Source organism: Taudactylus pleione, unplaced genomic scaffold (genome assembly GCF_031769625.1).
Source record: "Taudactylus pleione unplaced genomic scaffold, aTauple2 ptg000641l, whole genome shotgun sequence".
Taxonomy (NCBI): Eukaryota; Metazoa; Chordata; class Amphibia; order Anura; family Myobatrachidae; genus Taudactylus; species Taudactylus pleione.
In genome coordinates, this window is record NW_028285043.1 from 695,221 (window position 1) to 717,200 (window position 21,980).

At 50.0% G+C, this 21,980-nt stretch overlaps 1 long non-coding RNA gene across 1 annotated transcript in view; it reads left to right on the top strand.

The window, feature by feature from the left end:
* Positions 1-1,865: 1,865 nt before the first annotated feature.
* The window catches only part of LOC148479053 (uncharacterized), a 150,542-nt gene continuing 130,427 nt past the window's right edge, over positions 1,866-21,980 (top strand). The window contains exons 1-2 of the long non-coding RNA XR_015872006.1: positions 1,866-1,964; positions 4,329-4,425. This is a non-coding gene — a long non-coding RNA (uncharacterized LOC148479053). The remainder of the gene's footprint in view (positions 1,965-4,328; positions 4,426-21,980) is intronic.

Here is a 21,980-nt window from a genome sequence, read left to right on the forward strand (position 1 = left end):
AAGCCACTGGCTTTGGCACATCCAGGAAATGTAGCCGACATGCTCCCGTTTTCTGGAACGCTGCCCGTTGTGCCCCCAAACAACAGCAGCATGTCAATCACTGTGGCACTGCGAGCGAAATCGCTTTCTAGATCTGCACATAAGCAATCTGGCACCTACACACATCCACAACCATCAGCAAAAATAATCAAAATAGCGTCCACCACTGAATCAGCCCTTATGTGTGGTCACCCAATGCCCATACTTGCCGACATTCAGCTCCCTCCTTCCGGGGGGGAGCTGAATGTCTGCTTACAGTGTGGGGCGTGGCCAGGCAATACTGACGTATTGGGGGCGTGGCCGCAAGATTGCATAATCGCTGCCCCTCCCCCTCTTCACAATGCGGAATAAACAGCGTTGTGAAGCAGGGGGCGGGGCCACGATTATGTGATTCAGCTCGAATCGCGTCACCTGGCCTCCCCACTGCCGGGGTTTCTATATATACACTGGGGGGGGTGTCGGGAGGCTTGCCAGCCTTTCCGGGGGGGCGGGAGTGGAACCCGATATTCGGGAGGCTTCCGGTCAAATCGGAGGGTAGGCAAGCCTGCCAATGCCCACAGTAGCAGCATGGCGTGTGACATCAGAGACATCCCTAGGAATTACAGGAGGGACTGTGGATAAATTAATTAGGTGAAGTGTAGAAGAAAGAACTAATTAATTTCCAAGGGATGGTGGTTGGAAAAGGATAACAGGAGAAGAGACTGATAGAGGAGAACTGCATTACAGTAGACGATGGAGGGAGGGGGGGGGATGAGTTACAGGATATATATGTATGTTATGGCTAATGTCAGAAGTAGTATAAAGCTGACATCAGGCTCATATGAAGAGCAGTTGTATTTCTGACATTAGCCATAATGTAACATACAACAGTATCAGGCGCTAGTTGTATATCTATGTTGTAAAAAAGAAAAAATGAATTGAAAAAAATAAAATGGAACAATTTTGGTTTGAAGTCAAAGCGCATCAGAAAAGTAAAATATGAGAAAAGGCGCATAGCTGCCGGCAAGGGGAGTAATTATTACTATACCACCAGGACACCAGTCTGCGTCACCTATAACAGGATACCATAGTCTCATCCATATGCAGTAACATAGGGCACCAGAGCCTGATTTCAATAACACAGCACCAGAGCCTGCTTCATCTGTATTATAAAATGGCACCAGATCCTGCTCCATCTGTATTATAGTAACAAGAGACCAGAACCTTCACCATCTGTATTATAAGATGGCACCAGAGCCTACTTCATCAACATTACAATGTCAGAACATCAGAGCCTGCTCCATCTGTATTATAGTAACAGGACACCAAAGCCTGCTTCATTTGTATTACAGTAACACATGACATCAGAGTCTGCTGCATGTTATAATAACATAACACCAGAGCCCTTTCCATCTGTATTATAACATTGCACCAGTCTGCTTCATCTGTGTTATAATAGCATACTTGAGCCTGTTCCAATTGTATTATAAAATTGCACCAGAGTCCGCTTCATCTGTAACAACAGGACACCCACTTACTCCACCTGCAGTATAATAATAACAGGACACCAGTTACCTCCATCTGTGTTACAATCACAGGACATAGTTACATGGCACCAGAGGTGACTCCATCTGTATTATAATAAATAACACAAAATTCTGCTCTACCTGTGCTATAACAGGGCACTGTAACTTCCACCACTGTTATTAATATACCAGCAATGTCTCCCCTCTGCGTCTTCTTGAGACACTGAAGGGACTACGGGCGGCCATTTTTTTGAAGCCTATACACAAAGTGAAAGTGAAAGTGGAGTTTCCTGCAGAAGTCAGGTGGGAGATACAGGGCAGAAGTCAGGTGATCTGCAGAGAGTCACTCAAGAAGACAGGCTGGGTATCGTCAGGGTGCATGTACTAAAGGGGATCTGTCCACTACCGCTGGGGAATCAGGTGGATGCCGGGTCTCCTATACACCGGGGCCGGGCCGTGTGTCTGTATCTATCTGTATATAGAGAGCAGGGGCTGATTGTGTGTATGGGGGGATGCTATGTATGTATCATATATTGGGAGGTGGGTCTCGTGTGTGGGTGGACTTGTGTGTGTATTGGAAGGTGGGGGAGTCTCGTGTGTGTATGGGAATGTGGGGGGTCTCTTGTGTGTATGGGGGAGGCTATGTATGTATTGTGTGTATCGGGAGGTCTCGTGTGCATGGGGAGGTGGGGGGCTATGTATGTATTGTGTGTATGGGGAGGTGGGGTCTCGTGTGTTTATGGGGATGGGGGGGTCTTGTGTGTGTGTGGGGGGAATGTGTGTGTATGGAGGGTTGGGGGACACTCGTATGAGTATGGCGAGGTGGGTTTTTTTTGTGTGTGTTTATGTATGACGAGGTGGGGGGGTCTCGTGTGTATGGGGGGTATGTATGTATCTTTTTGTGTGTTACAGGAGGGGGGGGGAGTTTGTGTATGGGAAGGTAGGGGGAGTTCTCGTGTGTATATGGGGAGGTGTGGGTGGTCTTGTGTATGGGGAGACGGGGGTGTCTCGTGTGTGTGTGTGTGTGTGTGTGTGTGTATGGGGAGGTGGGGGGGGGTTGTGTGTATGTGGTGGTGAGGGGTCTAGTGTGTGGATGGGGAGGTGGGGGCTATGTATGTATCTGTCGTGTGTGTGTATGGGGAGGTGGGGTGCTAGGCTATGTATGTATCTGTCGTGGGGAGATGGGGTTATGTATGTCTTGTGTATGGGGTGGTAGGGGGGCTATACATGTGTGTGTGTGTGTATGGGGGTATGCTATGTAACTCGTGTGTATCGGGAGGTCTTGTGTGGAGGTATGTATTGTATGTGTATGGGGAGGTGAGGTCTAGTGTGTATGGGGAGGCTATGTATGTATCATGTGTGTATGGGGGGATTCTATGTATGTATCATGTGTGTATGGGGGGAGGCTATGTATGTATCATCTGTGTATTGTGAGGTATCCTTACTCCTGCCTGCTTATAGTTATTACGTGCTGTCTGTGTGGAAGATGGCTTCCTGTGCAGGAGTGAAGAGAGTGCCCTGATCCAGGAATATACAGAGAGTATTTATCTTTATGTTACAGAACTCCATCCAAACATGATTTAGCCACATTTCATTACATGAAATCAGTAAAAAAGAGAAATTTGCCTTCACAGTGTACATCTGGGCTATAATAAATCTCCTAATTTAACAGCTCATAATCCCCACAAGTGGCCAATGACCTGTCACAAAACTGAGTTTGCTTTCAGCTCTTTACCTGGTGCCCACCTGTATTTTGCTTCCAATTGCTTATGGAACAGCCTCCAGTACTGGCGCGGCACCAATATGGGATGTTTCTACAGCTTGTGCTCTTTCCCTTAGGTCATAGTTTATATTTTCCACTAGGGCAAGGCTTTTCTGCAGACTGGTTTAGATGGATGCAGCCTATAGTAGTGTCTAACGCACTGGTCGGGGAACAGGGGTAAATTACCCCAAATGGGGTAGAAATGAAATTCCTGGGGGTAATGGACGGACAGTCGGGCATGTATATTAATCATTGCATGCCCGGCTGTCCGTCCATTACCCTCAGGAATGGACGTCACTGGCGCCGGGTGTGGCGCCAGTGACCTCCAGCTTGGTGCCGTAGGGAGGCTCTAAGCCGGACACCCGCTGAGATGTTATTACCAGCGGGCGCACGGCTCCTTCCATGCAGCGCCGCGTTAGCCGGAGGCTGGAGTTCTCTTCTGAACTCCAGCTTCCGGCTCTCCCCATGCACACTATGGGAGAGACGTCATGACGTCTCTCCCATAGTTCCGAGGAGCAGCCGGGCGGACAGGATGGCGGGGGATGCAGGAGCGGGGATTAAGGTAAGTGTTTTTTTTTTTGTACAAACGGCACTACAGGGGCACTATGTGGGTAAACTACTAAAGGGACATTATATGGGGGCACTACTACAGGGGCACTACTAAAGTGGCATTATATGGGGGCACTGCTAATTGGGCATTATATGGGGGCTCTAAATATATTTTGGGGTAAAGGGTAAAAAAGTTCCCTGACCCCTGATGTAACGCAAAGGTTTTTTTTTTGTCTGGGATTTTAACCCTCAGAACTCATTGCCCTCTCTTGTGCCACCTACTGACATCAGCAGGTTTGAATTCTACAGGTCACACATCCTAAACTACTGGGTAGGGGGCATATTTTACAAATATGATCCTTTATTGGCATGAACTAGTCTTTATTAATAGTATTTTCATGAAAGCAATGCATTGGGGACTGTAATGTTTGCTTACTCAGGGGTAAAGGATCATTGTTATCTTGTCTCCACAGCCAGAACGTCATCACCGTCTTCAATTTTCAACGATGGGTAAAAACCAAAAAGCAGAAAGAGCCGGAAGGATACATTTTGTCACCTGGTAAGAGACAGGTAAGCCAGATATTTCCTTACTTTAAAGAAACATTATACCAATATTCTGATTATTACATGTTTTTTTCCACTATCACCGATGGCATTTCAGTATCTTCCTGTGATGACTTTTTTATTTGAAATTATGTTTGAAATATATTTTATAATTCTTCACCCTTAATTTTGCCCCGTGGGGTGCAGTTGTCCTAAATATGGTATTTATCTGCACATAAATTAGTCTTTCTGCTTCAGGGTCCATAGGGGGCCCACAGGGTTGACCTTGGGGGTATAGCTGGATCTGCATCCACGGGCACCACGCAGTTAATGCTTTTGCTGCTCCCAGGATGCACTGGGTCCATCCTCCCCTATACCCTTCCCCCGAGCCACAGGCACCTCAGTTTTAGTTGGTGCCCGGCCGGAGTCGGGTCACCCTTAGCACAGGGGGGCTGCTTAGCAGCCCCTAAGCGTATTTTTAGAGTTTTTACATTTTATTTTTTTATTTTATTTTAGTTGACTCTTCAGAGCGGCAGCATCACACTGCCCATTGGACGTCCAAGCTGCCACTCCTACACCCCGCTGGCGCCGCGACGCCAGTACAGATCTGGGGATCGCGGCGGGACCACAGAGTCTGTACTAGCCGGGCTCTGGGGACTCCCACAACTGCTGCCGGAGCGCCGGGGATCAGGTAAGACGCGGGTCACTGCTTGCGGTGACCCGCGTGTATATGCAGTCGCATGCCTCCGGTCTCTGGGGACAGACCGGAGGCGCTAGCAGTGGCGGCAGACTCCCTCTCTCCGGAGGAATGCCCCGCGGGACCACTAGACCACCAGGGAGTAATGCCGGCAGCGGGAGACAGCGTCCCTGGTGTCAATTGCTAGCCAGGGGAGGCAGCCTTCCCTGTCTAGCGGCTCCTCCCCTCAGCTCAGTGCGCTTTTGCAGTCGGGTCTGGCAAGGTTGAGCTGCTTCCTCCTGCAGCCACTCCTCCTCTGAGGTCTCCGGCGACCATCTTCTCTCCAGTGGCAGCGCAGATCTCGCAGGCAGCGTGCGGTCGGTCCCCGTGTGTACCTATCCCCTGCTAAAGGACAGCGTACACAGCACTATAGCCCTCCCAGGCACTGAATCTGGGCAGGTTGATTGTAGTGACAAGGTGCAGTGAGTAGTAACTTTCTGCATTGTATGTGACTTTTGCTAGTGCTGACTATCTGTGCTTTATTTCTACTTACTGTCAGTCTATACCTATCCCTTTCCTTCTACGGCCCTGTAGGTGTGTGGAGGAAGGGCTTTTCTCGGACCTCACTTATATAAATTCACGTATTTGTGAGGTCGGTCACATATAGTTGTGTGCTACACGGTGCCATATCTGTGGGCTTGTGTGCTGCATACTTGTGGATGCGCAGGAGTCAAACACTGACCTTCCCTATCGTGTTTTATATATATATATATATATATATATATATATTTGTATAATATATATATTTTGTCATGTCTGATGAGGAAGTTGAGCGCTCCGCGGCTCCTTCGTTGTTCTCCTACAGACGCTGCGTCGCAGGAGTAGATAAGGAGGTTTTTCCCCTATCTGACCAGCTGATTGATCATATGGCGGAGGCCTGGCAGTCGCCTAGTAAGAGGTTCCAGCCGCAGAAACGTTTAGCGTCTAGTTATCCGTTTCCTGCTGGTCATTGCAAAAAGTGGGAAACCCTGCCCGTGGTGGATTCTCATGTTACTCGCTTAATCAAGAGCGCTACCTTGCCTTTGCCATCCATTTCATCCCTAAAGGATGCCACAGACAGGAAAGTGGAGACTTGTTTAAAATTGGTCTATTTCTGTCCATGACCATCTCTTGGATGACTAAGGCCATTGAGAGTTGGGCCAATGTACTGGAAGATACTTTTCCAGAGGATCCTCCGGAAATGCAGAGAGCTTTAGTGGGACAGATGAGGGATGCCGCTTCCTATATTGGAGAAGCGTATTTGGATGCCAGTCTCCTGACTTCCAGAGTATCGGCTGCAGCGGTGTCTGCTCGCCGGACTTTGTCGCTGCGTTTTTGGAGAGCGGATGCAGATTCCAAGAAAGGCCTAGAGGCCTTACCCTTTAACGGGGAAATATTATTTGGCCCAGACCTGGACAAAATTGTGGATACCCTGGCTAAGTCTAAATCAGCTTTTCTACCTTCGGCAGTTGCACCTTCAGAGGCTAGGACATCTGCATTTCGGTCCTTTCGTACTCAGGGAAAGTCCAAGGGACAGTCCTTCCTGAGGCAGTTGGCGACCAAGGCCGCCCCTAAGCCTAAGAAACAAGCGTGGAGTGCTAGACGTCCTTCTTTCAAGCCGGAGGATAAACCTTCTGCCTGATGGGACGGGCCTCACTCTGGGGATCCCAGAGTGGGGGGCCGACTTCTTCAATTTGCACATTGCTGGTACAACACCACCACAGATGCCTGGGTTCGAGAAGTGGTCTCTCAGGGGTACGCCCTCTCCTTTCGTCACAGACCTCCCCATCAGTTCTTCTGCACGAGTCTTTCTCAGGACAAGACCAAGGCCTTGCAGATTCAGGAAGCAATAGAGTCCTTGCTGAAAGCAGGTGTCATTGTTCCCGTTTCGCCTTCTCAACGCGGGACGGGTTACTATTCTACTCTGTTTCTGGTGCAGAAACCCAATGGGTCTCATCGACCTATCCTCAATTTGAAGTTGCTGAACAAGTTCCTCAGAGTTCCCAAATTCAGGATGGAAACTTTGCGTTCCAGTATTCTGGCTATGGAACCTGGGGACTACATGGTCTCCCTGGACATCCAGGACGCCTACCTTCATGTTCCTATAGCGCCTTCACACCAACGGTATCTGAGGTTTGCTATACGTCAACACCACTACCAGTTTCGGCCTCTGCCCTTTGGCCTCTCCACGACTCCAAGGGTATTCACCAAAATTATGGCGGCCATGGCCACCCATCTATGGAGCCAGGGTATACAGCTTCTACCGTATCTGGACGACCTCCTATTGTTGGCAAGCTCTCTGGAGGCACTTCTACATCATCTACACCTGATGATCGCTTGTCTGCAAGCGCACGGGTGGCTGATAAATTGGAAGAAGTCCTCCCTGATTCCATCACAAAGGATGGTTCATTTGGGAGCCTTGCTGGATTCTCATCAGCAAAGGATCTTTCTGACTCCGGAAAAGATTTCCTCCTTACAACTGCGGGTGCGCAGTTGCCGAATGTCTGTTCACTCGGTGCTGAGGGTTCTGGGGACCATGGTGTCGGCATTCAACATGGTGGAGTATGCCCAGTTCCGTTCCAGGCCCCTGCAGGGGCTGATGCTACCCAAATGGAACGGGTTGCCACACCGGATCAGGACTCAGATGCTGGTGTTGTCTCCAGAGGTGCGCCTTTCGCTAGCTTGGTGGCTTCAGACATTTCATCTCTCCAAGGGTCGCCCCTTTTGGATCCCGGACTGGGTTCTGCTCACGACAGATGCCAGTCTCCGGGGTTGGGGTGCAGTGACAGGTCCACTTTCACTTCAGGGCCGATGGACTGCGGAAGAATCGTTTCTCCCCATCAACATTCAGGAACTTCGGGCCATGTACAGGGCCTTCCAGTTGTCCGGTCACGCTCTTCAAGGAAGGGCCGTGCAAGTTCAATCCGACAACGCCACCACAGTGGCGTACATCAACCATCAAGGGGGGACTCGCAGTCAAGCAGCGATGTCATGCATCCTGGCTTGGGCGGAGTGCCACCTTACGGTCATCTCGGCAGTCTTCATTCCAGGAGTCCTCAATTGGGAGGCGGACTTCCTCAGCCTCATGACGTGCATCCTGGGGAATGGTCGCTTCACCCAGAGGTATTTCAACTATTCGTGGACAGGTGGGGACTGCCGGAGGTGGGCCTCATGGCCTCCCGTCACAATCACAAGCTACCTGTGTATGGATCCAGGACGAGAGACGCCGGTGCAAGCCTGGTGGACGCGCTGTCAGCTGGCGTATCTATTCCCTCCGATATCCCTGCTGCCTCGGGTCCTTCGGAAATTCAAACAGGACGGCGGCACACTTCTGCTGGTGGCTCCGGCTTGGCCCAGACGTCCTTGGTACTCCGATCTTCGGAGCCTTTCCATCGACGCTCCGTTCCTTCTGCCTCAACGTCGGGACCTGTTGTCTCAGGGACCCTGCCTTTACCCGGATCTGAGTCGTCTGTCCTTGACGGCGTGGCTCTTGAGACATCAGTCTTATGGTCCCGGGGTTTTTCCATCTCTGTCATCAGCACGATGCTTCAGGCGCGCAAGCCGGCTTCCGCCAGGATTTACCACAAAGTGTGGCATACATATTTTCAGTGGTGTGAGTCCAGAAACTACGATCCGCAGGTGTTTCGTGTTTGTAGGGTTTTGGCATTCTTTCAGTCTGGTTTGGATTTGGAACTAGGCTTACGCCTAGCTTCTTTGAAAGTTCATGTGTCTGCACTATCTGTGTGGTTCCAGCGTAGGATTGCTACTCTGCCAGATGTCCGCACCTTTTTCCAGGGGGTTCTCAGGATTCAGACTCCCTTTGTTCCTCCTGTGGCTCCTTGGGATTTGGCGGTGGTGCTTCGGGCCCTACAGGGTCCTCCATTTGAACCTCTTGAGTTGGTGGAACTCAAGTGGTTGACGGTTAAAACTGTTTTTCTCCTGGCAATTGCTACGGGCAGGAGGGTGTCAGAATTGGGAGAACTTTCCTGTCGTCCTCCTTTTCTGATTTTTCACCTGGACAGGGCGGTGCTTCGCACCCATCCGGGTTTTCTACCTAAAGTGGTTTCTAAATTCCACATTAATCAGGAAATTGTTGTGCCTGCTTTTCAGTCACCTGACCTCTCGGCTGGTGAGGCTTCTTTGGATATCGTCCGTGCTCTCAAAGTTTATGTAGACCGGACTAGTTTCATTCGGAAGTCGGATTCCTTGTTCATCCTCTTTGGTTTTCACAAGAGGGGTTGGCCTGCTGGCAAACAAACTTTGGCCCATTGGCTTTGTTGGGTTATTTGTGAGGCTTATGCACTGGAGGGTTTGCCTGTTCCGGCCTCTGTTAAGGCTCATTCTAATCGGTCTGTGGGTCCTTCGTGGGCTGCTAGCTGTGGCGCCTCAGCTGTTCAGCTGTGTAAGGCGGCCACATGGTCTTCTATCCAGACTTTTCTGAAATTCTATGCGTTTGACACCTTCGCCTCTCAGGATGCATCCTTCGGGCACCGGATTCTCCTTTCAGCACAGGAGCATCCCCGCCCTCAGTTGAACTGCTTTGGGACATCCCCAAGGTCAACCCCCTATGGACCCTGAAGTAGAAAACAAGAGATATGGTAAGAACTTACCTTTGTTATCTCCTATTCCTACGAAGTCCACAGGGCGCCCGCCCTGACGCACCTGGCTTCATATGGGGTATGTGGCTGGTCACCGATTTTCCGTGTGCCTATCTGTGAGTATGGCTCTTGTGTGTTCCAGTCTTCCTTCTATCTGTTTTTCCTCCTCCGGCCTTGGCTGCTTACCAGCTGAGGTGCCTGTGGCTCGGGGGCGGGGTATAGAGGAGGATGGACCCAGTGCATCCTGGGAGCAGCAAATCTTTAGCTTCGTGGTGCCCGTGAATCCAGATCCAGCTATACCCCCAAGGTCAACCCTATGGACTTCGTAGAAACAGAGATAACAAAGGTAAGTTCTTACCATATCTCTTGTTATATACATATATACACTACTGGTGAAAAGTTTTCAAGTTTTTATGGAAATGTAAATAATTTAATGTCTCAGAGGGGGGAATTAAATTCTCTGCGCTGGGATGTAGCTCCCGAGTTAGGTGCCCGGAGATATTCAATTGATTGCATCAGGCCCTTCTCTCAAGTCGATGCAGTTTACCACGGCTAATACCCGGTGCATAGTTGCTATAAACTGCATTTTCTGACTTTGGTGCCAGGCGCGATACGGTTACAAAATTCGGCAACACCGTGATTAGCCCTGAGCCACTAGATACAGTAGCGTAGATTTCTGCTTGCACCCTAATGACAGTGTGAGCAGAAATCCGTTAGTCGCTGGTTTGCAGCGCTTGCAATTGTAGTGTTCATTCTACGTCCGACGCCGAACCTAGAAAGAAGAACACCTGTGTGCACCCGAACAGGGGGCGTGGCAATGAGAAAAGGGGCGTGTCTTTAAGACGTGCCCCCTTTTCAACACTCTTGGGGGTGTGCCCGGCACTTACGGACATGCCGAGCTGCCCCAATCGTTCCTATCTCAGTGAATAGAAGCCGAGCGCATGCGTCTGGCATCCATTCACCGGCAGCGATCGCTCCATCACTATTTTCCCCACCCATGGGACGCTGCGGCCCACGGGTGGGACGGTACCCGCAGGCTGTTTTAGCGGGGCTCAGCTATGAGGGCAGGGTGCATTCTGCCCTTTAGAAATCGGGCAGGGCGCGGCAACCCGCTAAAAACATCCTAGCAGGAACACTACAATTGAATAGCTCCGGGCACTTACCTCGGGAGCTACTTCCTTGCGCAGAGAATTAAATACCATCCCATGTGTACTCTGAAATTAAAGCATAGAACAAATAAGCAGTTGAAGATAAAATAAATGATAGAATAGTTTTGTTTGAGAAAATGTAATCTGAATTTGTGACACCTCTAAGTAGCTGCCTTTTGCAGATATAACCACTGAACACCCCTGTGGCATTCTTCCTACAATGGAAATCACATATTGTTTGGAAATTCTTCCTGACACTGTTACAGAAGTTCCTACAAATGATGTTGCACATGTATGTTGCTTTGCTTCCACCCTTCTGTTCAGTCCATCCTAACTCAATGGGGTGTAAGTGTGGAGACTCTACTGGCAATAACATGATTTGAAGCCAACTGTCTTGTTCTATTCCCACTGTAGTTTTGTAAAAAAATTGGTAGCCCTTTCGGTTGTTGGTGGCAGCCAAATATCGCCAACTCAAGATCCATCAAAAGGGCCCCATCACACTTCCTCCTCCATGTGACAGGTGGTGTCACAGGGGATTAAGGGCCTGATTCAGAGGCGCTCGCAAATAGCAAGCGCTCGCTCTGAATCAGGGCGGCCTGTTTTTCTTTCTTTTACCTGGCCTACAGGCCGCTCGCTAAGCTGTGGGTGACCACCCACAGCTTTAGCGGGTGGCCAGGTGATGGTCGCGATTATCACAACCGTCGGGCTTTTGAGGAGACACTTGTGGTAGGGTTTCAGGTCTCGCAAGCTCGAGTGGACTCCCTGCTCTAATAGCGCAGGAAGTCCACTACTGACATGACGAGTGATGTCAGTAGGGCCGCCCACAAATGGCAGGTGTTCCATCGGGAACGCCCCCGTTTGTCCAGCCACCCCACCTACCCGCCTACAAAACAGGGCGAGCTGTCGATCATCATCGACAGCCGCTCCGTCTTGTAGCGAGCCCCGGAGTTCTCACTTGCTACGTGGCTTGCGCAATGGCCCACCATCGACCCACTTGCGAGCGGGTCTGAATCAGGCCCTAAGTGTTGACTTGTAAAAGCAGCCAGTTCTCAATTTATTTAAGCCTGAAATTTTAAAGGGCAACGCTTTTAATAGCAAAACATAGGATGTTTTGCTATTCCAAGCATTGCCCTTTTAAATTTTGAACCACTTAGTAAATCCCACACACTGAGGAACCATCCTTTTGGCTACTCGTCAGCGTGCAAATACCCTGCATGATAAACCAAAGACTTCACATTTTGATGAATTGGTCCATAAGACCTTCTAGTGGTCAGTAGGCCACTGGTGGGGCTTCATGGCTCAGGGAAGCCTCTCTTTTATTGCTGCAAAACAGCTGTAAGGCCTTAGCCCATTACTTCTTCCCTGAAAAAGGCCTTCTTATGACTCTGAAGTGTACCTTATTTTTCAGTGTTTGTTACCATAGGCACCTTATTTTATCCTCTAGCACAGGCGTGGCCAACCAGTCAGAGGGAAAGAGCCAAAATATATCTGTAGTCAAGCTAAAGAGTGGATGGCATGCGCACGCCTTTGGTATGACATTTGCAGTAATTAACATTGTGTCACACCCCCGTTTTTAATCACACTGGGGGCGAGCCCAGCACATTGAAAATACACAGTTTACATAATATTCCCAATATACTTTTTCACTGTTGAAAAACAGTGTTGCCCCACAATGCCCCCAGTATGCCACATAATACCCCAAGTATGAACAGTATGCCCTTAAGTATTAACATTATGCCCCACAGTGCCCTCTAACATTAATATTATGCCCCAGTATTAAAAAGTATGCCCCATCAGAATTAATATGACAGAGTACTTACCTTTTGTGGCGAGCTCCTCTCCTGATGATAGCCCGGCGTCCCGAACATGCTGCCGCTGCTTCTGAGTGCATAGTGCATACAGAGCAGCTTCCGAGTACCTTATGTATCACGGAATGTATGCACTATGCATTCAGAAGCTGAATCCAAGCGCTGGGCTTGTGATGGTGGGGGGGAGGCAGCTCAGGCATAGGAGGCTCAAACTGAGCCTGTGTGGAGGACCATTGCCCCGCCGTTATTCCAGGCCTGCTGCTTGCTAGACCAGCCACCGCTATCCACAATCCCGCGGTGGCCGGCCTTTAAGTCATGATGTCCCCTTTGCAGACCCCGCCCTCCGTCCCATTCTGGACTCGCGGGAGTTGAAGCATACATTGCGGGGCAGCGGGAGGCTAAATTAAACTTCGGGAGCCTCCTGCTAAAATCGGGAGGGTCGGCAACTTTGGATAAATGTTAAGTAGAATCTGATTGTGACTGCGTGCAGCTTTGCTGTTCTGTCTGAAGCTGAATCACCCCCATAGGTCACATATATATTGTGTGTACAGTGCAACTGCTAAAGCATACGCAGATGGGCGATTATTGCGTACTGTGCATGCGTATGCTTCGCAGTGCGTGAAGGCACCACACAAATTGACAGGCAGTGAGAGTTTGGGAGTGATGACGGGGGGGTGGTCGGTAAAACACAGGCGTGTCTGTCCGTTTGAATCCATTGCCTGGGCGTACATACATTAGCCAGTGAGATTGCATACGCAGCTTGAGTACTTACTGCATGCAACTAGGTTAGCAATTTGTAATTGGGGTCAGGGCTGTTGTAATTCTGCGTGAGGGGCCGATGGTACTTGATGTTACCGATGTTTAAGGTTTGCAAGGTATTACAGATGTGTTATAGCGATAGTGGGAGGCAGTGGGCGTCTCTATACTGGCGGTGTGACGGCATTACGATAGCAACCATTAGCATATTAGACCTGCGTGCGATTAAGGAGCTGCAATTGCAAAAGTGATCCTTAATGAATCAGGCCCTTAATACATTATATTATAAAGGAGCAATTGACACAATTGAACAGCTTTACCAGTTCCTGGAAGCTGAAGTCGCTGTCATCAATAGCGGTCTGCTCCTCACATGAAGAGAGTAATATGCAGCGCATGACTGTTTAAATGTGTTGCATATGATGCAGTTGCCATGGATCTTGGTGGAAATAGCATTGGTATGGGAAGATTAATATGTGCTGAAGCTAATCAGTTTCTGGGCAGTAGGAATCCTCCCCCAAAGTGGGCATGTGCCTTTCTTGGACTGTTGAATCAAATCTAAAAGAAACTGTAGCACTCTTGGGTCTATTTCTTATAGGGTACCATAGATAGTGCCACTTGTATTTAATCATTATGGATGACCACTAATAATAATAATTCACTCAAGTGTGCTCCTTTGGTGTTATAACATACTGGGTCCTATTCAATTAGAAGCGAAAAGTCCGTTTCCGTGATACTTTTTCGCCGATGACGTAATTTTCGCCGGTTTCTACTTATCCCCGTATTCAATTATTCTGACTTTTCGCCGGTGCGAAATGTCAATGCATCAGACCTGGTGAAATAGCATCACCTATGAATAGGTGGCGAGAAAAAGTGCAGAATTGGGGTTTTGGGGTGCAGACTTCCCAAAACCACCCTGCGCCCTTTGGACAGTTCACTAAAGGTAATCTGTGTAAAAAAAAAATTAAATTACTTTAGGACACCCCAAAAAAGTACTTTCTACTTCAGGGTCCATAGGGTATCCACAGGATACCTTGGGGTATAGGTGTGACGTCAGTCGCAGGGCACCAAAGAGTTAAGCTTTCAGCCTCCCAGGATGCACTAGGTCCCCCTCCTATACCCCGCCCCCGGGCCAAGGCACCTCAGTTTAGTTTGGTGCCCGGCCGGAGTCGGGTGCACCTGTTGGAGTGGGGGCTAGAAGAGCCCCTGAAGCTTTTTCTTCATGCAGCTGTGGCTGCACATCTGGATGAACAGCATGGAAAGTCAGTCCTGACGTCCATGCTGTCTTCCCTACACCCCGCCGGTACCAGAACGCCGGTACTGATCCGGGGATGCTGGTGGGCGTCTGGGGTCACAGCTAGCGGTGACCCCAGATGCTCCGGACCATGGCCGGATTCAAGGGGGACAGAGGTAAGCAGCGGGGTCCCGCGGTGGGTCCCCGCTGATCACATGGTCCTAAGTCCCCAGGCAGGGGGCTCCCTGGGGACTGGCTGCAGCGTGGAGCCAGGCGACCAACCTGCGCTTCCACTACCCCCTGGGACAGCGGACCGCAGCAGAGCGGTAGCGCTGCGGCGTCCCAGGGGTTAAATGCATGCCAGGGGAGCGCGCCTTCCCTGTCTCACAGCCGGCGCCTCCCCCGCTGCACACAGCCCTCTCTGTATGCTGCCGACTGGTCCTGTGGCAGCGCTCCTCCCCCAGGCCAGCCTCCTCTCTGCTCCTCGGCGGCCATCTTCTCCAGAACGCATGGTGAACGCTGCTGGAAGCGCTGGACGGAAGCATCGTGGTCTGGGTCCCCCCGCATACCTCTCCTCCGCTGTGGCTCAGGTCTGTGTATGCAGCGCTGTGTCCTACCAGGCCCTGTGTCTGTGTAGTTGAGTAATCAGCGCTGTTAGTGCAGGAATTGTTATTTCTCTGCATTGTATGTGACTGTGCTAGCGCTGCTGCCTGTAACTTTTCTTCTCTAAACTGTCAGCTTTATTACTGTCCCTGTTCTTCTGCTAAAGCCCTTGCGGTGCGGTGCTGCAGGGTGGTCTCTCGCCTATTTAATACTTAATTGGTGAGAGAGGTCACATACGTGGTGCCATCATGTCTGAAAGTGATTTTCCCCTCCGGCTACAGTGTACCACGTGTAAAGTACCGTTAGCGGAGGGGGAGGGTAGCGCGGAGGGCCTTTGCCGGCAGTGTTTGTCCATGGCGCGGCCTATTACGGTTACAGCACCGGTACAGGAGCCGCCCTGGGCTTGTTTCGCTCAGGCGTTAACAGCTTTAGTGGGCCAGTTAGCTCCGCAGCCCGCGTTTACTCCGAGGGGTTTGTCCCAGCAGTCTGTGGTGTCGTCACCCATGCAGGGGTTCCCACGACAATTGGTGGTACCCCACAGTCTCCCTATTTCCCCGCTCCCGGGTTCTCAGGAGCCAGCGTGGGTTAACTCCCTGACGAGTTCTGTACAGCACTTGTCGGATGTGTTGCAAGGGGAGTCTGTGATGTGGCCTCATAAAAGGCCGGTGGCGTCTCTGTCCGCTCCTTATGAGGATGACGAAGGGACGTCTGATGATGGGGAGATTCTGGATCCTTACGATCAGGAACCTCTCCATACTAAGGACGCTGATGCTAAGTCCAAAGTATATATTCCTGGACTTATTCGGGCGGTCCGCACAGCCTTGGTGATTGAGGACAAAGTTCCCCCAGCGGCTAAATCTAAGTATGCCTTTTTCAAAGATGTGAAGGGCGATGCCACAGTCTTTCCTCTTTCGGGTCAGTTGGTGGACCATTTAGAGGAGGCGTGGAAACAACCTGGCAAAAGATACCAGCCGCAGAGACGCCTGGCGGTGGCTTATCCGTTCGCGGATAATTATTTTGCTAAGTGGGAATCCCCTCCACAGGTGGATTCTCACGTGACCCGTCTTGTCCGTAGTGCCACATTGCCGATGCCATCCATGTCCTCCCTTAAGGATGCTACGGACCGCAAGGTAGAAATCTGCCTGAAGTCCGCTTATTCCCTTGCAGGGGGGGCAGCACGGCCGGCTATGGCCATTTGCTGGGTTGCCAGAGCGATGGAGCGCTGGGCGGATTCATTAGAGGCTTCTTTTGAATCCGACTGTCCGGCCGAACAGGCGGAGTTGATTGGCAATCTCCGTGATTCGGCCACCTACATCAACGAGGCGGCTCTAGACATTAGTACTCTGGTGTCTAGAATTTCTACAGCAGCGGTAGCTGCTCGTCGCACCTTGTGGCTGCGATCCTGGAAGGCGGACGCAGATTCCAAGAAAGGTCTGGAAGCGTTGCCGTTTACCGGAGAAGTTCTCTTCGGTCCGGATCTGGATAAGATTGTGGCCACGCTGGCGGCAGCCAAATCTGCTTGTCTCCCGTCGGCCGCTGCTCCTTCTGGTTCGGGACCATCGTCCTTTCGGTCATCTAGGGCCCAGGGCAGGCCCAAACCACAGTCGTTTCCTCGACAGGCTGGCCCTAAGAAATCGGTCAAGCCCCGGAAGCAGGCATGGAGTACCAGACGTCCGGCCCCCAAGCCAGATGACAAGCCTGCGGCCTGACGGTCCGGGCCTCCCTTTGGGGGATCCCAGGGTGGGAGGCCGCCTGCTACAGTTCGCCCAGTGTTGGTCGACCACTACGACAGACACTTGGGTTCTGGAGGTGGTTTCCCACGGATACGCCCTCTCCTTCCGGCACAGACCCCCGGCTCGCTTCTTCACCACGGGTCTCCCATCAGACCGGAACAAGGCTACGGAGCTGTGGAAGGTATTGCACACTATGCTCCAGGCTGGAGTTATAGTGGCTGTTCCATTCTCCCAGAGGGGCCAGGGTTTCTATTCAAATCTATTTTTGGTACAGAAACCCAATGGGTCATATCGTCCGATTCTCAACCTCAAAGCACTCAACAAGTCTTTGCGGGTCCCGAAGTTTCGGATGGAGACCCTACGGTCCATCATTCTGGCGCTGGAACCTGGGGACTACTTGGTGTCATTGGACATACAGGACGCTTACCTGCATGTCCCTATTCTTTGGCGCCATCAACAGTTCCTCAGGTTTGCAATCCGCAGCGACCACTTCCAGTTTCGGGCGTTACCTTTTGGCCTGGCAACAGCACCACGTGTTTTCACCAAGGTGATGGCGGTCATGGCGGCTTCTCTGCGGCTGCAGGGAGTCCGCATGTTGCCGTATTTGGACGACCTGTTATTGGTGGCAGGATCTCCAGAGCTCCTGTTACGCCACTTGGACCTGACCATTGCACTGCTGCAACGGCACGGCTGGCTAATCAACTGGCAGAAGTCCACTCTAATCCCGTCTCGGAGGATTCTGCATCTTGGAGCCTTATTGGACTCGGGACAGTAAAGGATCTTCGTGACGGAGGACAAGATCTCTGCTTTACAGTCAAGGGTGCGCAGTTGCCTGCACAGCCGCCGAGTGTCCTTACACTCGGCGATGAGGTTACTGGGCTCCATGGTGTCGGTGTTCGACATGGTGGAATACGCCCAGTTTCACTCCAGACCTCTGCAGCACCTGATCCTGTCCAAGTGGAACGGGCTGACTCAGTCTTTGAAGTCCCAGACGATTGTGCTCACCCAGGAGGTTCGCCTGTCCCTTGCGTGGTGGTTACAGACGACCCACCTCAACAAGGGACGTCCGTTCTGGGTTCCAAATTGGGTCCTGTTGACAACGGACGCCAGTCTTCGGGGCTGGGGAGCAGTTTCGGGTCCACACTTGTTCCAGGGCAGGTGGACGCCGACAGAAGCGGAGCTTCCAATAAATATCTTGGAACTCCGTGCGGTCTTCAATGCTCTCCAGCAGGCACAGCGGTTTCTCCAGGGTCGCCCGGTGCAGGTCCAGTCGGACAACGCTACCACCGTGGCCTACATAAACAGGCAAGGAGGAACTCGCAGTCGGGCGGCTCTCGTAGAGGTCTTTGTTATCTCTATTTCTATGAAGTCCATAGGGTTCCGCAGGACTCCCGCCCTGTCGCACCTGTGCTGCAGATGGGCTTTACTCTGGTCACCGGTTTTTCCGTCTCCCTCTGGTGAGAATGTGATTCTTGTGTGTATCCAGATCTTTTTTCTCTCTCTTCCTTATCTTCCTCCGGCCTATGGCTTGGTACGTAACTGAGATGCCTTGGCTCGGGGTGCGGGGTATAGGAGGGGGACCCTAGTGCATCTTGGGAGGCTGAAAACGTAACTCTATGGTGCCCGATGCCTGACGTCATCACCTATACCCCAAGGTATCCTGTGGAACCCTATGTACTTCGTAGAAATAGAGATAACAAAGGTAAGTTCTTACCATATCTCATATTTTTTATCTAGTATTAAACTATTTATTTGTTGTCATTTAGCAGAATTCAAAAGCCCAATCCTGGGATTTCAGTTCCACTGCGTGAGCTGGCTACCTGCACACACATGGGCAAGTCATGCACCCATATGAACCCAGGCCTGTAGAGCGATAGAGTATGTAGTGATGCGGCCGCTGGTCTCAATGCCGACAGCGGAATCCCAGCAAGGGATGTAACATAGGCATCGAAATACCGACGCCTATGTTAATCCCGACGCCGGAACGCAGAGGCCGCCAGCCACCACTAAGGGAGGGATATGGTTACTTACCTACCCCAGTCGGGATCTCTTCATGTCGGGCATCCGCTGTCGGGATTTGAACCGCCGCCGGAATTTCAATCCCATTCCGAGAGATAGTATTGAGGCTGATCTACATTCTTAGATCAGCCTCATTTTTACTAGCCAGCTTTTTAGATTTTTAATAAGCTTAAAACAATTTAAATTGTGAGTAATGCTAAGGGATATTCTTATTAGAGATGTGCGGGTTCGGTTTTATTCGGTTCTTAACGAAAAAAATAATCACAAGTTCGGATTAGTTAGGGTTTATTTTATTGGCTATCCAAAACACGTGACAGGCGGATAGCAAATATGATGTTGTTTTTGAGATCCGAACATATCCGAGTAAATCCAAGTAAAACCGAACCGCACATCTCTAATTCTTCTCAGTCCTAATAAATGGCCATAACAACAAAAGAAAGAAAATAACCTATGGTGCTATGGAAACCAATATGTAACAATAATGAGGTTTAAATTACAAATACAAAATAGAGGGACAGATACACCTAGCTGCTGTGATAAAAGTTGCCAGCAAAAGACCCAAATCCATATCCAAAACACACAGCGCTGGGGAGAATCTCTTAATCCCTTATTAATGGGTGTGTAACTAATCCACTGTACACATCATTACAATAAATTAATACATAAGTCAAATCAGTGAAAATAAATATAAAAATGCATATGTGCCATTAATAAACCAATCAATGCAAAATAATGAATCTAAATGATAAAAAAGATATAAAGATTTATACATAATCATGCATAATATAGGTCCAATACACATTGCACAGTATGCAGAGAATATTTTTCAGAAGCTGTGAACCCAAACACTAAATCAGTCTGACTGAGTGCCGGTGATTATGTATCGTATAAAAGTTATAGCTGGCAGTTCTTTAATATATCCCTGGTTGCAGCCGCAATAATGCTTCAGTTAGTAATTCCTGTCAACATTTGCCCACATTCATGAGAAATAGAAATTAGTCTTCCATGACAATTAGGAGAAATATGAAATAGACATAGAAATGTGATGGATGTGGCACTTGTTATCCACTAAACACTAAAAGGGTGGAATTCTCCCTGGTTACTGCCTCTGGCTACAGTTGGTGGAATGGCAGATTGAACTGTGGCTGCAATATTTTACATACGGTTGCTGAATGCCAAAGATGCCAAGAAATGTTGCTGGCCAAATTCTAAACCAGCAAGTTTATTGTGTGTGCAAAACATGGTATGTGTTCAAACCCACCCAGTTGTAATGCTTATATTATGGTACTCACGTTATCAGAAATGACAAATACTGAGGAGAGTCTTAGGGGTATAATTACTAAAGTGTGGGTTTTTAGAAGTGGAAATGTTGCCCATAGCAACCAATCAGAATCTAGCTTTTATCTTCTAGAAGGTGCTAGATAAATGCATACTTGCCTACTTTTGAAAACTGGTTTCAGGGAGATGGTAGGTGGCAGCAGAATGTGCTGCGCGCCGCTCAGGGGACGTGTCATGTTCCACCTAAATGGGCGTGTCTAGTTCCGCCTATGGGTGTGTCTATTGTCACTCAATATTAAATATTATGCCACAGTGCCCCCTACAGAATTAAATTATGTGCCCCAGTATTAAATATTATGCCCGAGTGCCCCTTCAGAATATTTTGCTCCGCAGTGCCCCAACATTAAATATTATCCCTAACAGTGTCCCCTCCAGAATTTTATGCCCAGTAGTAAATGTTATGCCTCACAATGCCCCCAGTATGCCGCATATTACCCAAAGTATGAATAGTATGCCCTTAAGTATTAACATTATACCCCACAGTGCACTCTAACATTAATATTATGCCCCCAGTATTAAAATGTATGCTCCATCAGAATTAATATGACAGAGTACTTACCTTTTGTGGCGGGCTCCTCTCCTGATGATAGCCCGGCGTCCCGAACATGCTGCCGCTACTTCTGAATGCATAGTGCATACAGAGCAGCTTCTGAGCACCTTATGTATCACGGAAGTCATGTGAAACATAAGGGTCTCGGGAGCCGCTCTGTATGCACTATGCATTCAGAAGTAGAATCCAAGCGCTGGGCTTGTGATGGTCGGGGGCGGTACCTGCTCTCAGGCATCGGAGGCTGAAACTGAGCTTGTGTGGGGGACCATTGCCCCGCCGTTATTCCAGCCCTGCTGCTTTCTAGATCGGCCACCGCTATCCACAACCCCGCGGTGGCCGGACTTTAAGTCATGATGTGCCCTTCGCAGACCCCGCCCTCCGTCCCATTCTGGACCCGCGGGAGTTGAAGCATACATTGCGGGGCAGCGGGAGGCTAAATTAAAAATCTGGAGCACTATGGATAAATGTTAAGTAGAATCTGATTCTGATTGCGTGCATCTTTGCTGTTCTGTCTGAAGCTGACAAATGCCAGAAGGGCCGATGCGGCTGAGGTCAGGCTTACCGCCGGCACTGCAGTATTCACCCTGTTTTTTTTTACATTCACTGCGGCTGCATCACTGTGTAATGACGTCAATACACGGCCGCGTCATGACGTCATTACGCGGCAGGCGGTCATGTGAACCTGTGCGTCTGGAGGCTATTTAGCCAGCTCCTATGAGCTGGCAACTTGCTACACTGCCCAATGTTATGTGCGGGCGCGTCATTACGCTGCTGCGTCATGACGTAATGAGACGCTGCCGGGTTTGAGGATGCGGGGCTCAGGGCCAGGGGTTATCAACGCCATTAGCTCCCCTCTGTCACTCAATTCGGCGGGTGGAGTTTCAAAAATCTGTGTACCGCACCACAAGGGAAAGGAAGCCATGGGCACACCAGATGAGATCCAGTCTCCCACATCTCAGCAGCAGTGGTTGGAGCTAAAGGGCTGCTCAGGAGGCTGCCGTGTGAGCGCTCAGTGCTGCAGCAAGTGTGCGGGGCCAGGCAGAAATGGAACAGCAGCAGGTTAGTGCTCCCATGCCAGTGTTT